At 42.4% G+C, this 14,970-nt stretch overlaps 1 protein-coding gene across 2 annotated transcripts in view; it reads right to left on the bottom strand.

Moving 5' to 3' along the window:
* Positions 1-325: 325 nt before the first annotated feature.
* The window catches only part of LOC123366721 (sine oculis binding protein homolog), a 144,057-nt gene continuing 129,412 nt past the window's right edge, over positions 326-14,970 (bottom strand). Inside the window, exon 6 of one of the 2 annotated variants that reach the window (XM_045010379.1) lies at positions 326-2,408. The gene's annotated coding sequence lies outside the window, so the exon portion shown is untranslated. The remainder of the gene's footprint in view (positions 2,409-14,970) is intronic. The other variant, XM_045010378.1, reaches the window with a different exon arrangement.

The raw sequence follows: 14,970 nt of genomic DNA, 5'->3' as shown, positions 1-14,970 counted from the left end.
TTACAGGGACTTAGGTGAGAGTTCAGTGTGTGAAGATACTTAGAATTGTGTCCTTACAGAAGATGGAAGAAATGAGTTGAAGCCTCAATCCTGCAGTGCAGTGCAATCAGGCTTCAACACTTGCACAGAGCTCCAATCAAGTCAATAAGGCTCTGCCCAGCGTAATGGTCCAACCATATGGTCCAACCCTTGCAAGATCAGGGCCTAACTCAACACTTTGAAGTGCTTTTCTCTTCCATGATCACTATGGAAACTGACAAATCATCAGAGAGAAAACAGAGTGAACATAGATTCAGCCTCTAAGAACCATCTGTCTGTCTGTCTCCAATGGTTGTTTCTTGGTTTATAAGCTTTGGGGTCAGGGACTGACTTTTTGTTTTGTATTTGTACAGTGCCTAGCACAGTGAGTTACTGGCTCGTGACTAGGGCTCCTCAGCAGTACCTCAATACAAGTAATAATAAAAATAACACTTGTCAGGGTGTTTTTGTTTTTTCGATTTCAGATTGAATTTTGCTTGATCTGTGGTCAGTCAGGGAGAGAAAAGAACAACTTTATGTGCACAGGAAAAAAAATAAAACAACAGCACATTTAAGTGCATTTTTTTTCTTGGAGATTTATTTTCTTTCAATAAATCTGACACCAGTCAGGGAGAGAGAGAAGTGTTGTGAGCCCAGAGAGAAAGTGAGCACATTGAAAGTGCTTCGTGTTCTTGTTTTCTTGGAGATGTTTCTCTGGTAGCTCTTAGTAACTTCCCCTAGGCTCAGGAGCTCTTTTTTTTTTTTTTTTTTTTTTTAATATTTTTTAAAAAGCTCGCTCGCTCGCCTGGTGTGTTTTCCAAGCGTTCACAGCTCTAATAAATAAGGAGCACCTGTAAAACAGTAGCTTGACTTGTTAAGTGACTTTGTACAAAGGAAAATATAGAAATACAGTATATACATAGTGCTCATAGTGCACCATCACTACAAGGCTCTGGTGTGATTGGCTTTGATACCCTGCTCCCAACTTCACTGAGACTAATAGGGACACTTCTTTTGCAAACTGCTTCTTGGTTCCTAACAGCAGCCTTATAGAAGAGGTGTACTCTGAACACTTGAGAGTGAACAATTGCTTTATTCAAGTTAGTAAACAGTTACACTGAATCACAAGGTGATTTGAATTTTTTTTCTTTTTTGTATTTGTCAGAATGGGATACTCCACAACTGTCTTACCAATTCAGTGCCAGTATACATGCTCTAGTGTACTTTTGGACTCTTGGCTACAACTGTACAAGTGCACACAAGTAAATTCTACCCTGTTATCCTCCACCCACTGATTGAGGATCGAATTGCACATTTCTCTTAACCATGACAGGAGAAAGCAAACAGTGAAACAGAATCATGGGGGATCTTTCTCAATTTACCCCTTGTTTTCATTGGTTTGTCCATACCATTCTAATTATCATGAAAGGGCTATGCATATGGAGAGATTGTCTCACTGGCTTCCTGGATCACTGAAAATCATCAGGGTTGAAATTTCATCCAAGTCTTCCGTGACGCCCAGCAAATATTCCCCTCAGATTATTTTACACCTTGAGGGAATTTTGGTCTTTAGTTCAACACTCTTGCTCTGTTCCCAAATGGGGCGCTATTTAGGGGAATTTAAAGAGAAAGCTGAGAAGAATAAACATTTACTGAGTTCTCTTGGCATTCAGGCTCTGAAAAACCACAGTATAAACTATTCATGCTGCTTCTTACATCTGTCAAATCAAAAATTAAAAGCCATAAAAGTGTAACACTGAAAATATGGCATTAGAAAGGATAAAGGTGGCCTTTGTAAAAATAACAAGGAAAGTATATTAGCCAATAAAATATTCTAACTCTTCCTTTAAAAGTGCATCATGGGTAGGACAGAGATGACTCTGAAGCGTTGCTACTCCAGTAAAACCCCTTTCCCCCATCAAAACGTGACTAGGTCCAAAACCATACAATGCAAATCACGATTCTTGGTGTAGCAGCAAAACCACAGCAGTTTTTGAAAAAAAAAATCCATATCATTGTCCAGTCTCAAATATCTGAACCTTGAAGTCAGAGAAGGAAAAGTACCTACATTGGTCCGGGTGGTTTTTGAAATAAGAGGGAAAAATTCCCCAGCAAGAAACCAAGAGGAAAAAATGTTCCTCCAAGGAGAAGAGGAGGTGGTAGTGGGAATGCGGAGCACATTGCGTAAGTCCATGATAGGCTGTCTTCTGGGCCAAAGGCACCCGTGGGACTGAGGCTTCCTCTGAGAGACTTAATGAAAGGAAGCTGCTTTATTTGTTTGACTTTTAGCCAGATGGGGTGGTGAGCAGCCCAGCTGGCATCATTCGGTGAAGTGACATGGTTTGCTCTGATCCCTTTCTCCATGCAAGGTACCCTGTCAGTGAGCATTCCTGTAAAACAGACAAGAGGAGCTGGTCAGAAAGAGTTGGGGATGATTCATTGCAGGGAATGTATGCAAAAGCATGAGCTTGGGAACGCAGCTTAAAACTGTCCTATGTAAGGACACCAGTTTCACTGCTTCATCCTCAGGTATGTCTGCCTGATACTACCAGGACTGTGAGTATATGGTGAAGTCAGCAAAGCCTCCTTTGCAGCAAGATTTGTGGAAGCATATTAGAACATGGAGTAATTCTCCTTAAAACAAGCTAGGGAGAGATACAATCATCATTAATACTTTTTGCCTCCCTCCTTTTAGTCTAGCAGATCAAAGGTGAGTAATAATCTCTTGCAGTTATCCAGTGCTCTTCACCTATGGATCTCAAAGTACTTTACAAAAGTATATGTATCATTATCTCCTTTAAACAGATAGAAGGACTGAGCCATGGAGGATATTTGATTTGCCCAAGATCCCACAGTGCCAGGAATAATGGTAGCATTGGGAAGACGGCACATAGCTACTAACTCTCACTTGCTTGTTTTAACTATCAGTAGAACCTCAGAGTTATGAACACTAGAGTTACGAACTGACCAGTCACCCACACACCTCATTTGGAACCAGACGTACGCAATCAGGCAGCAGCAGACAAAAAAGCAAATACAGCACAGCACTGTGTTAAATGAAAACAAAAAAAAATAAAGGGAAAGTTTAAAAAAACTTGACAAGATAAGGAAACTGTTTCTGTGCTTGTTTCATTTAAATTAAGATGGTCAAGAGCAGCATTTGTCTTCTGCAGAGTAAAGTTTCAAAGCTCTATTAAGTTAATATTCAGCTATAAACTTTTGAAGGAACCACCATAACGTTCTGTTCAGAGCTCTGAACAAGCTCCACTCCTGTAACTCTGAGGTTAGACTGTATTACTGGCTGTCTCCCAGTAACTAGTCCTCCTCCCCGTTTTTAAGCTATCACAATTTAAAAAAATTGGAGAACTGGACCCAGCAGTGATAGGTGAACAACTCACCCTGGACACCAGTGTTAGAGTTTGGTTGTTTAGTCATGTAATTAGGCTTCCTGTGCACTTGTACTCTAAGCACATTAGAGGTTGTTAAAACACACACCGTAATACTGAATATTAGAGCAAGTTTAACAAATCTACACCATGCCCAGAAAGCCTTCTCATCACAGCCCTGCCTCCCTCATACCCTGCATGACAGACTTCTCGATGAGCCCCCTCTCCCTCCTCACTCAGGCCACGTTTACACTTACCTCCTGGGTCGACGCGGCGAGTTCGACTGCTCGGAGTTCGAACTATCGCGTCTGATCTAGACGCGATAGTTCGAACCCCGGAAGTGCTAGTTCGAACTCCGGTACTCCACCGCGGCAGGAGGAGTTGCCGGAGTCGACCTTGGAGCCGCGGAGTTCGCTTCCGCGGCGTCTGGACGGGTAAGTAAGTCGAACTAGGGTAGTTCGAATTCAGCTACGTTATTGACGTAGCTGAATTCGCGTACCCTAGTTCGACCCCCGACCTTAGTGTAGACCAGGGCTTAGTCTTCCCAGAGGAGTCTCTGGCCACATGTCCTAAAGATCAGCAACTCCAGGCTTTGGTGAACAGGCAGAAGAGAGGGCCAGAGCCCAGGCTCCTCACCTAGAATGCCCTTCTGCCAACCTCTTCAGTTATGCTATTATATAAACAGGGCTGACTCAAGCCAATGCATGGCCCCTTGCAAAGCCATGTGATTGCTCCCAGCTGAAAGCCCCAAGATGCAGTGTGACACTTTCTCTCCCCCACCTAACCCCACCCCATGCAAATCCCATACCATCTGAGGAGGAAATGGGTTCATTTCCATGAGAGTAGCGTGGAGACATGGAATAGGGGAGCAGGCAGTATATGCAGAAGTACAGAACTAGTGTTTATGGAGGGAATTAGGGGAACAGTGGGTCAAGATTACATATCAAATGGAAGGGCAGGGAGCAGTTATGTATCCCAGCGTTGCACAGGGAGATACCTCCCATTTTCCAAGGGGCTTCAGTTATCATCACAGAGATCTCTAGCTGCTGCTCATTCTCCCAACCATGTGGCATTTAAACATGCATATTAAGCCTCACCCTCGCTGCAGTGCCCCCATAACCTGTGCAGCTCTGCTGGCACCATTCACTGTGCCAGTCCTGAATATACTTTATGGTTCTTCCACGCTTTGCCATGAGGACAACAGAAGTTCTGCATGGGACATGAGTACAGAGACATAGGGTATCAGAGAAATTCACACTGCAGGTAAGGGAACAACAATGCAGACTGAGGAGGAAAATGTTGCCCAGTGCACAAACGGAGACTGATAATATGCTTCAGGATTTCCCTCTAAGGTTTTAGAGAATAATGGAGTCCAAGCCATAAGATGGTCTCAGTGTGCACCCAAAGCACAGGGACTGTTTTACAGAATTAAGAAAATACACATTAGCTTATTTACTTTTATAGTCTTTGAGATGAAGTTACAGGTAGGGAATAGGCATGCAAGAGAGGTAGAAGATAAAACTCCTTGCATAATACTGTAACTCACACTAGCAGAGTGAGGAGTTTGTCCCTTCTAGGGGCCAGTCCACATAAGAGGTTTATGGATCAACTACTGCCTCTAATTAATGAAGCTACAGCCCTTTACCTTAAGCAGTAGAGGCTCATGCTTTGAGCACTGAAGGTCCTCCTGGGTTCATACCCTGCTGTCAGCCTAAGCAGAGTCAGTTACAATAGTGTTTGTGATCATCTTAGACACTTGAGCTGCGCGCTCTGTGGTATAAAACACTACACACCTATATATATAGCGAGAGGGTATAAGACACTAAAGGAAAACAATTTTTGCCATTCTTACTTTTTTCAGTCTTCAACTCCAACCACAGCATCAGATTGTTCAGAAACAATATCGTGACTGAGAATTAGGCTTAGTCCCGGGTGATCATTGATGTGGGCTGGCGGAGCTTTCCATCTTTTAACACAGTACTTAATTCAACCAGGCAATGAACATGAAAGCTGTTGATGCGCCAGAAGACGCCTGGTTCATAAATGGCCTCAGAGTGAAGGCAAGCCCATAATTTTCTCAAGGAGGCTCTGCTGAGGTCATAAACCACAAGAGTGCAGCTGAAAGCAGGCATGGGAGCATGTTCAGCCCTGTAAACACGCTGGGGTCATCTGTTATTTGTAATAGCTCAGTGCTTTTTAGCAACTCTTCAAGTAGTTCAAGCTTTACCATTAAAACCTTCCCCTTTGAACAGTGAGTGATTTATCTTTCCTCTCCATGAAATTACAGAAAAGGCACCACATCACTACAGCCAGGGGAAGCATTTCTGCACACAGAGCTCTGACATTTTATTTCAGAGGGGACCCAAATTCAGGGAGAAAGTCAGCTGGGCTCAAATTCAGAGTTCCTTACACAGTTCTTACCATGACATACTCTCATTAATGTCAAAGGGATTTTTTTTTCATTCACATCCTGCAAGCTCTGGGTCTTTTGTTAACCATGGGTCAGATATGCAGACCCTGGCTTCCCACTCTCGGCAGTTGGAGCTGTAACCTGTACAGACCTTAAAAATCCAAACAGGCATGCCTGGGACTTACTCTGTGTGGCCGAGCAAGGGCTAGAGACAGTATTGTCCTAAGGGAACTGTGTTATTGAATTGTCATAAAGATACATTGGAGTTCGCATGTAGATAATGCAATGGTCGCTGTCAACTAGGGTGACCAGATGTCCCGATTTTATAGGGGCAATCCCGATTTTGGGGGCTTTTTGTTATATAGGCACCTATTACCCCCACCTCCATCCCAATTTTTCACACTTGTTATCTGGTCACCCTACGGTCAACTTTATATTTAGAGAAGAACTTTCTGGGAGAAACTGGGAAAGAGCTGTTAGCTATTGCTTCTCTGTGTAAGATCTGTGCCTATTCCTAGAAAAGCCTTCAGTGAAATTGCACCAGGTTAAACTAGGTCTAACTCTGGATCCTCTTCTCTAACCTAATTTAGTCTATCCATCTAGACGAGGGTATACTATTAAATTACCCACTGGAATTGATAAATACCAATCATCTGACAAGGCTATTAGCCTGATCCTTGTCAGATGATTAGAGCCAGGAAATATAGCTGAGACTTTGACTAGTACTCGTGTATGTCACAAGTCAACTAAATCACTGGCAAAAATGGAGCAAATAACACCCACAGAGTCCCTCGGGCTGGACAGGAACTTGGGAGTTAACAGGAGGTGGTGGTTGCAGTGCTTCCAAATTTACCAGAGAGCAAGTCCTATGGAAGAGCAATGGGAGAGAAATCCCACCCACAGGTAGCAGCCGAGCAGGCAGGTGAGACCATTGGCCACCCTTAACAGCACTCCTGGGCTTCACACCTTTCATACAGGAACGACAATCCAAGTATAAGGAGGAAAAAATCCTACCAAACAAAAGAGGGAAAGGAAGAGCAGATAAAACCAGGGACACACAGGTAAAGGAGAGGGAAGAAAAAAATAGAATCTTTTGCCAAAAATGTCACACATGTTGCTCTGTGAAGAGAAAAGAGGCTGGGGGCAGGTGCAGGATGAACAACAGCATCTTGCTCTGAGCCCCTCACCCCACCCAAATAAAGGAGAGTTGAGATGGAGGCTCCTCTCTTTTCTACACTGAGTCAGGTCACGTGCTGAATAGCACTTCAAAGCTGAACAACGATATGCTGCCATGGGAATTTTGTGGGTCTTTGGCACCTCTGAAAAGCAAGCTGAACATCCAAAAATGGAGGTACTCAAAATCTGTGGCAAATTTTGAAAATTTGTCTGCCTAGCAATAGCACTTGTTACCCTTTTTTATTGCTCTGGTTTTTGCTCTGATCCGGTTCTAAGGAGCAGCTGTGACTACTGCAGCACAAAGACAGATAGAACCACACTGTACGGATGTTATAGACATGGCTCCCAGCTCCAGGTGAGGTAAGGGAACATAAGGAGAGGATAAATGGAATCTCTTCTCCCCCTTATATCCTAAACGCACGTGGCCCCAAGCACAATGGGACCTTCATAAATATTGAGCCCTGAATCCATATGTAGCTTTCCTTTAAAGCCAATGAGAACAGATTCATGTGTGTGCATTAGTGAGCAGAAATTGGCCCTGTGTTAGGTTCCATGGAGTGGGGATTGGGTATGGTGTGACTGTCACCCTATAACATGTAAAGGGTCAGCTTTAGGTTATTATTTTTTAATTTGTTCCACATCCATGGGGCAGGGCATTTCTGCTCCATATTTAGGACTGCATTTTGTTTTCCAGAACTGCTGTAATTTGGATCCATTGGGCAGTCTGTGCCCTAGCAGGGAGCAATTATTTTTTAAACTTTAAACATTTTTAACATCAGTGATCAGCTTCTTGCCTGATCTTGCTGAAGTGCATTTCTTTTCACTTTTGCGCTCCCTCATGGTTTTGTGTTATTAAGATCAGGAGGGCAGACACACAGATTTCAACCAAGATTCATAGATTGCAAGGGCATTTGCAATTATTGTGATCATCTAGTCTAAACTCCTGTATAACACAGGCCTTCGAACCTCCCCAAAATAACTCCTAAAGCAGATCTTTTAGAAAAACACCCAATCCTGATTTTAAAATCGTCAGTGATGGAGAATCCACCAAGATACTTGATAAATTGTTCCAATGGTTAATTACTCTGACCGTTAAAGAATTATGGTCTTACTTCCTGTCTGAATTTGTCTAGTTCCAACTTCCAGACTGTAATCAAGTTACCTCTTAGCCCTCTCTTTGTTAAGCTAACTAGATCAAGCTCTTTGAGTCTATCGCCATAAGGCAGGTTTTCTAATCCTTTAATCACTCTTGTGGCTCTTCTCTGAACCCTCTCCAATTTATCAACATCCTTCTTGAATTTTGGTCACCAGGACTGAACTCAGTAATCCAGCAGCAGTTGCACCAGTGCCAAATACAGAGGTAGAATGACTTCTCAACCCTAATCAAGATTCCCGTTTATGCATTCAAGGACTACATTCGTCCTGTTGACCACAGTGTCACACTAAGAGCTCATGTTCAGCTGCGTATCCACTAAGACCCCCAGATCTTTTTCACAGTCACTGCTTCCCATGATGGAGTCCCCCATTGCGTAAGTATGGCCTACATTCTTTGTTGCTAGATTTATACATTTACATTTAGCCATATTAAAATGCATATTGCTTGCTTGCTCCCAGCTTACCAAACCATCCAGATCGCTCTTTATCAGTGACCTGTTCTCTAAATTATTTCCCATTCCTCCAATTTTTGTGTCACCTGCAAACTTTATTAGTGATGATTTTATTTTTTTTCAAGGTCATTAATAAAAATGTTAAATGTCATAGGGCCAAGAACTGATCCTCACGGGACCTCACTGGAAACATACTTGTTCAATGATGATTCCCAGTTTACAATTATATGTTGAGACCTATCATTTAGCCAGCTTTCAATCCAGTTACTGTGTGCCATGTTTGTTTATATCTTTCTAGTTTTTTAAATCAAAATGGCATGCAGTACCAAGTTAAATGCCCTACAGACGTCTATTATACAACTCTATCAACCAAATTTGTAATCTCATCAAAAAAAGATATCGAGTTAGTTTGACAGGATCTATTTTCCGTAAACCCACGTTGATTGGCATTCATTATATTACCCTCCTTTAATTCTTTATTAATCGAATCCCATATCAGCCGCTCCGTTACATTTCCTGGGATCAATGTCAGCCTCACAGGCCTGTAATTATCTAGGTCATCGTGTTTACCCTTTTTAAACATTGGCACAACATTAACTTCCAGTCTTCTGGAACTTCCCCAGAGTTCCAAGATTTACTGAAAATTAACATTAATGGTCCAGTGAACTCATCAGCCAGCTTTTTTTCACATTCTGGATGCAAGTTATCTAGATCTGCTGATTTAAAAATGTCTAATTTTAGTAGCTTCTGTTTAACATCCTTCTGAGATACTAGCAGAATGGAAAGAGTGTTATATGATATGAGCACATCATCAATTTTTCCCCAAATACAAAAATATTTATTGAACACTTCTGCCTTTTCTGCATTATTATTGATAATTCTATCATTTTCCCATGGACCAATATTATTGTTAGGATTCTTTTTTTTCCTAATATACTTAAAATATTCCTTAATGTCCTTAACTCTGCTGGCCATAGATTTCTTCTTGTATCCCTTTGCTTCCCTTATTCAATTTTCTACAATTCCTAACTTCTGATTTATATTTATATTCATTACTACCTACTTCTATCAATGCTGATGAACTATGGCTAGTTCAAAAATGATTGTTGCTTATGTCTGATGTCCCTCCCTCACCCCCGCACCCCCGCCCTTACAGTTGTTGTTCATTCCTTGGTGCACTACTAGGGTAAAATTCATCCCATTCCCGTGTCTCACTTAAATCCTTAAAACAGAGTTTCACAGTGTGTAGGGCCCTGCATAAGTTTTTTGTGCTGAGGCAAATCCACTCCACATAACAATTTGTGTTCCTACACTCTCACATTAATAACCCTGTCTCCTACAAACAAGCAAAATCTTTTCCCCTTAACCAATTCTCATTTAATACAATTTTTGTGTAATTTCACACACATTTTAAAGTCTTTCAGATTTTAACACTCTGCAGATCATGATCAAAAGAATAATGAAGCTTCACAACATTTTCAGTTTTACTTTTAAAAAATCAGCATTTGTGGCCTCCCCACTCCCCATGGCACCATCTCCCACTGATATCACTGAAAAGGGAGCCCACTGGTTTATACTCTGGTAACACTGAGGGACACATAAGCCCGTATGCATAAATGCTAGGCCATGGTATGAGCAGAGGAACTCTGCGCTTCTAATCTCCGCTCTAAGACTGACTCATTCTGGGGCTTACAGCAAATCACTTAACCTGTCTGGGCCAGGCTCTGTTCTCGTTTACACTGAGGTTGTTTGATGTCACAGCACTAAAGCAAGGCTGCCAAGAGTCACGCTTCTATCGCAACCCTGCCACATTTGGCAGCAATGTGGAGCATTCCCCCAGCTCTGCTGAAACCTTATGGGTTGAGCAGGACTGGCCTGTTATTGCCAGTTTTGGCCTCCAGGAGCTGCTGTGGCGCCAGGGCTGAGCACTCAGACTCTCTGCCTCTTCTCAGGCTGCTTTCCCTGCTGGAGCCAAGTGGAAAAGGAGCAAGGAGGAGCAGCTGGCAGCAGCAGTGAGAAGAGGCAGCAGCAGGCAGAAGGTGAGGAGGAGGGGCTAGGGAGTGCCCCGGCTGCCCCACAGCCATCCCCACTAAGCTCCCTGCCCAGGCACCCGCTAGCACACACCCATACACCCACACTAGCTACATCTGCAAGTTTTGTGCACATAGCACCCTGCCCTGTGCTCAAGGATGGGTGTGTTGACCGTAAATTGAAGTTTAGGGTCATATGTAAATTATTTGCAAATATGTTAGCTGCCTCTAGCTCATTTACATAAAATATTATACATGGACTGGCACAGAAGCTGGTAGCTGGGAGTGAAGTCGGTCAAGTCACAACAATGTAAATGAGATCAGAATCTGCCCCTCTGCTTCAGATACCCTGTCTTTAAAATGGGGGCAACAATCCTGAGCTATCTAGCTGGGCTGTTGTGAGGGTTCCTTAGTTAATGCTTGAAAAGTCCTACGGAAGTGTTCCAGGTTTACTGCTTCCGTACAAACGTTACCATTTCTGACTCCATTTACACAAATTATATGATCTTGGGTTATATTAAAAGAGACATTTTAAAAAACTAACATTTTGGATTTCTTAATATTAACTACGCAAATCAAAATACAGCAGCCACAACAAAGACTTGTAGGTCCTAATCCTGCAAACTCTTGCCACCCTGAAGCCAATGGGACTACCTGTCTGTGTAAGGCCTACTCCCACAGGCATGTGTTTGAGGAATCATTGTAGTCAAGACCCTAAGGCTGCAACCAGGGGGCCTGATTCTGATCTCTCTCTGGTTTTACACTGACTTTAGTAGAGTTTTTCCTGATTTATACCAATGTAAGGGCCTGGTCCATCTCCCACTAGTGTCGGTAAAGCTCTGATTCATTTCAGTCATGCAGGATCAAATCCTGAGAACAGAATTAGACTCATTGAATTTAATGGGTGCAGGATAGGGTCTCAAAAAGTGGCCAAAAAGTCTTGCAGATTATGTTAGAGGACGGGATAACAATCAAGAATGCATGGAGCAAATAACTTTTAGCTGGAACATTTCACAGGTGCCGTGCCAGCGGCTTTAGAGTGTCCCTTGTGATTACTGGTAATAGTTTAAACTAGCAGTAATTGTTGCAGAGTTTGCCATTGTTTAAATTTTTCTACAAATATAGAGACAATATTTTTATTGCTGGTTCAGCAGTAATTGGTAAACTACTGCCGTATCATGCGAAATTTGCATCTTAATTGAACTCAGAAAGTTGGGGACAGCATTCAAGTCTGTAGTGACCTCATCATGTATCTCTTTTTCTGTATCAGTATTCGGACATCACTAGATTACCGAATTCCTGTGGGAAAGGGGGTTTTGGATAAAGTACTTAAAAAGTGGATCATAAAAGAGTATAAATATTTGAAGCATGAGCATGCAACAAATCATAATAATATAAAGATTTACAGCTAGCCACAAGGGCTCCAAATAAATAGCTGAAAATTGCTTTAAACATAGGTTTAAAATATCAATAGGTTGTTGATGGGCTGCAGAACTTTGCAAAGAAATCTGAACCAGATAGTTGTTTCCTTCTACACCACCCAATTTCCACAACTTTAAAAAAAAATGTGCTTCCATAGAGGATGATTGTATTACACAGTTTGAATGTCCAAAACAAGGACTGGAAGATGAAATGCAGCGGGGGTGGGGGTGTTCTTCCAACAAATGCAGTTCAGTCACTTTGCGTCTAGATAATTTGTTATTGTAGGTTGGCTCAAATTTAAGACAGTAACATTTTAGAAACACTTGGAAAACTAAGCCAGCTGCAGGAAGGATATTATTACAAATTGAGACACATGTTGTACAGGAATACCATTCTTTTCAAATACCAAAAATATGTCTGGGGAAGCAAATCCATGCAAATGAGACCGAGATGGGGCCTACTCTTGTAAACTGCTGAGCACCCTCAACTCTCCCAGGAGGCAGTGGGAGTTGAGGGTGCTCAGCCTCTCGCAGGATGGGGTCCATAGATTTAATACACTTTTTTTTGGAAGCAAATGTTTTATATTTGCTGGCTCTGTACCAATTCCATGTTTACTTGATTTGTTCCTTTCATGGGATCAGGAAATACACTCCCAACCCCAAGCCCTTTTCACGTGGGTATAGCATAGTTCATTATCAAAAGAACACAAACGAGCTGATGTACAATGAGGAGCACAACTGAGTAGCAAGGCTTCAATCTGGTAAAGCAGTTAAGAATGTGTTTCACTTTAATGTTTTGCTGGATGGGGCCTAACGATAGACAAGGAGAGTCACCTGGCAGTTTAGATATAAATGGGACTCTGTCACAATTAGTTCAACACTTTCCAGGTCAGGAATCTGGGAAGACATTATTGCTACTTCACATGAATCTCCTACCTGCTTTTTATGTGCATTTGCATTTTAAAATGGATTTTCCTAAATCCTAGTGCTCCCTGTTTAATTATGTCCATCTCTTGCCTAACTATTTCTTCTGGTTTTCAACCCAAGTTCAGGATTTTTGGGAGGCTAATGTGAGCTCTTAGGGCCAGCTCTAGGGTCAGAACTTCTGCATGGACATTTTCAATAGTTGTTTTTGTCTCCCCCTGCATATGAAGGCAATAATAACTTCATAATTTCTGATGATGTTTCTGCAAGAGCCTTCAGTTGTTGTGGTAAAAGATCCATAAATGTATTGCAGAACAGCTGCCTGTTCTGATTTCTGCATTTGAGCATGAGCTGTGATTTTTTCCAGACTTTCCCTGTGATACAGAAACCTTGTGTTCAAATAGTACAAGAGTAAATGACAAAATGAAGAGCTTGATTCTCCTTTCATAACCATTTTACACCAACTCCACTGAATGGAATTGATGTAATTGATGTAAACAGGATAATCAGGTCCTAAATGTGTCAAAATGTTTATTTCTTTGGGGCCTGATAGCAGAATCATTTACGCAAGTAACCCCATTGCTTACAATCCATCTGGATGAGGCCTACTCACATGAGCAAGGGTTTGCAGGATCAAATCATTGGTTTTCTCTTTCCTAAAAAAAGTATGGCTTTTCTTTTCTTTCCATGGGACGCCCACGTTTCACATGTGATGCATAGGGGATCATATCAGCTTAGTGCATGCTTTGGATGTGGTGTTTGTTTTGTTATTTTAAAATAAGCTCCTTCTCACAAAAGTCACAGAGAACAATTACATCTGTAGCGGCCAAAGTAGTCTTTGGGGTATCCCCATTGAAGTCAGTGGTCCCAGTCATGAAATATTTGAAGATCACAAGTGGCCTTAAATCTCAATGGCCCAGAACCGCTGCCTGCATTAATTGTTCTAGCTCAGTAGGAGCGATGACAGTTTACACCAGCTGAGGAGCTGTAATTTGTATGAAAGGAGGTGCAGGTGCTCGGCACCTTTGGAAATCAGGTCATTTTTACGTAGGTGGCTAAATATGGATTCAAGAGCATAGTTTTATGTTTGAAAATTGTGGCCTATGGCAGTTGATTCTGTGGAAGAGTAAAAGGATCAGATCCTCAGCTGGTATAAATCAGCACAGGTCCTTTGACTTTAATAGATCTGTGCTGATCTACAACAACAGAGGGTACGTCCAGACTACCCGCCGTATCGGCGGGTAGCGATCGATTTTTCGGGGATCGATATATCGCATCTCATCTAGACGCGATATATCGATCCCCGAATGCACTCCCCATCGACCCTGGAACTCCACTGGAGCGAGTGGCGGTAGTGGAGTTGACAGGGGAGCCGCGGACGTTGATCCCGCGCTGTGAGGACGGGAGGTAAGTCAGAATAAGATACTTCGACTTCAGCTATGGTATTCCCGTAGCTGAAGTTGCGTATCTTACATCGACACCCCCCCTTAGTGTAGACCAGGTCTGAGGGTCTGGACTGTGGTCTGCTACTTTACTCTCATGCAGGCTGAATTTAGTGCACGCAAAGCCTGACAGTCTAATGCCTGGTCTACAGTAGGTGGGGGATCGACCTAAGATATGCTCCCCCGTCGACTCCGCTTCCGCCTCTCGCCATGGTGGAGTACAGGAGTCGATGGCAGAGCGATTGGGGATCGATTTATCGCGTCATAAATCAATCCCCGATAGATATGGGATCGTACTCTAAGATGTGGGAACTGAAATCTAGTACCAAGTATGTCACCACTTAGGGAATCATTTCTCTGGGAAACTCTCCTTTAATTTAATATATCTGAGTGCTGTCTGCCATGGTGATTCACAATTGTAAGATCACTGTTAGTATCAGGCATTTCTTGAGGGCTGAACTTCAATTCCAGACAAACATGTACGTGTTTGTAATGTGAACAGTCTGCCCCAGAACGACTGGCAAAAATCTGGTTCATCAGATGTCAGGTATAGGAG

This window comes from Mauremys mutica, chromosome 3 (assembly GCF_020497125.1).
Source record: "Mauremys mutica isolate MM-2020 ecotype Southern chromosome 3, ASM2049712v1, whole genome shotgun sequence".
NCBI classification, from domain to species: Eukaryota; Metazoa; Chordata; order Testudines; family Geoemydidae; genus Mauremys; species Mauremys mutica.
Note: the sequence above shows the minus strand (reverse complement) of the source record. Positions and strands in the feature narration are given on the sequence as shown.